The sequence below is a fragment of the Perkinsus marinus genome (genome assembly GCF_000006405.1).
Source record: "Perkinsus marinus ATCC 50983 genomic scaffold scf_1104296962140, whole genome shotgun sequence".
Taxonomy (NCBI): Eukaryota; Perkinsozoa; order Perkinsida; family Perkinsidae; genus Perkinsus; species Perkinsus marinus.
The window spans coordinates 1-1,405 of NW_003205546.1; the positions used below are offsets into that span (position 1 = coordinate 1).

At 46.3% G+C, this 1,405-nt stretch overlaps 8 non-coding genes across 8 annotated transcripts; all 8 read right to left on the reverse strand.

The window, feature by feature from the left end:
* Positions 1-11: 11 nt before the first annotated feature.
* On the reverse strand, positions 12-82 carry Pmar_PMAR017535. The gene has a single exon. It is a non-coding gene; the product is annotated as a tRNA-Thr (tRNA).
* Positions 83-184: 102 nt separating this feature from the next.
* On the reverse strand, positions 185-256 carry Pmar_PMAR017536. The gene has a single exon. It is a non-coding gene; the product is annotated as a tRNA-Thr (tRNA).
* Positions 257-358: 102 nt separating this feature from the next.
* Pmar_PMAR017537 lies at positions 359-430 on the reverse strand. Its single transcript has one exon. It is a non-coding gene; the product is annotated as a tRNA-Thr (tRNA).
* A 102-nt stretch (positions 431-532) lies between these two features.
* On the reverse strand, positions 533-604 carry Pmar_PMAR017538. The gene has a single exon. It is a non-coding gene; the product is annotated as a tRNA-Thr (tRNA).
* Positions 605-706: 102 nt separating this feature from the next.
* On the reverse strand, positions 707-778 carry Pmar_PMAR017539. Its single transcript has one exon. It is a non-coding gene; the product is annotated as a tRNA-Thr (tRNA).
* A 102-nt stretch (positions 779-880) lies between these two features.
* Pmar_PMAR017540 lies at positions 881-952 on the reverse strand. The gene has a single exon. It is a non-coding gene; the product is annotated as a tRNA-Thr (tRNA).
* Positions 953-1,054: 102 nt separating this feature from the next.
* Positions 1,055-1,126, reverse strand: Pmar_PMAR017541. Its single transcript has one exon. It is a non-coding gene; the product is annotated as a tRNA-Thr (tRNA).
* Positions 1,127-1,228: 102 nt separating this feature from the next.
* On the reverse strand, positions 1,229-1,300 carry Pmar_PMAR017542. The gene has a single exon. It is a non-coding gene; the product is annotated as a tRNA-Ser (tRNA).
* Between the last annotated feature and the right edge of the window lie 105 nt (positions 1,301-1,405).

A 1,405-nucleotide genomic window follows, 5' to 3' on the forward strand; every position in this document is an offset into this window, starting at 1 on the left:
ATGGTGCTATAAGCCACTTGCCAGGACTGGACTGACGACTTCTGCTCACAGAGCAGACGCTCTGCCACTAAGCTAAAATGACGCAGAGAATAAGTACATAAATCAATAATCTTTCTGTATCCTTTGCGGAGTGAGCAGACCTGCTCCTGCTTCTCATACCCGACTAGAGCATAATGCAGCTGTAAGCCACTTGCCAGGATTGAACTGACAATCTTCTGCTTACGAAGCAGACGCTCTACCACTAAGCTGAAGTGACATACAGACTAACCATATGAATCAATAATTTTCGTGTCCCCTTCACAGAATGGGCCATCTTGCTCCTGCTTCTCGTACCAGACCAGATATTTATGGTGTTATAAGCCACTTGCCAGGATCGGACTGACGACCTTCTGCTTACAAAGCAGACGCTCTGCCACTAAGCTAAAGTGGCGCACAAAATAACTGCATAAATCAATAATCTTCCTGTATCCTTTGCGGAGTGAGCAAACCTGCTCCTGCTCCTCATACCCGACTAGAGCCTAATGCTGCTGTAAGCCACTTGCCGAGATTGAACTGACGACCTTCTGCTTACGAAGCAGACGCTCTACCACTAAGCTAAAGTGACATACAGACTAACCATATGAATCAATAATTTTCGTGTCCCCTTCACAGAATGGGCCATCTTGCTCCTGCTCCTCATACCCGACTAGAGCCTAATGCTGCTGTAAGCCACTTGCCAGAATTGAACTGACGACCTTCTGCTTACGAAGCAGACGCTCTACCACTAAGCTAAAGTGGCGCACATATTAAGTTTATGAATCAATAATTTTCCTGTCCCGTTCACAGAATGGGCCATCCTGCTCCTGGTTCTCGTACCAGACCAGAAATTTATGGTGCTATAAGGCACTTGCCAGGATTGAACTGACGACCTTCTGCTCACAAAGCAGACGCTCTGCCACTAAGCTAAAGTGGCGCACAAAATAACTGCATAAATCAATAATCTTCCTGTATCCTTTGCGGAGTGAGCAAACCTGCTCCTGCTCCTCATACCCGACTAGAGCCTAATGCTGCTGTAAGCCACTTGCCAGGATTGAACTGACGACCTTCTGCTTACGAAGCAGACGCTCTACCACTAAGCTAAAGTGGCACATAGAGTGAGTATATAAATCAATAATCTTTCTGTATCCTTTGCGGAGTGAGCAAACCTGCTCCTGCTTCTCGTACCAGACCAGATATTTATGGTGTTATAAGCCACTTACCAGGATCGAACTGACGACCTTCTGCTTTCAAAGCAGACGTTCTGCCACTAAGCTAAAGTCACACACCAAATAACTGCATAAATCAATAATCTTCCTGTATCCTTTGCGGAGTGAGCAAACCTGCTCCTGCTCCTCATACCCGACTAGAGCCTAATGCTGCTGTAAGC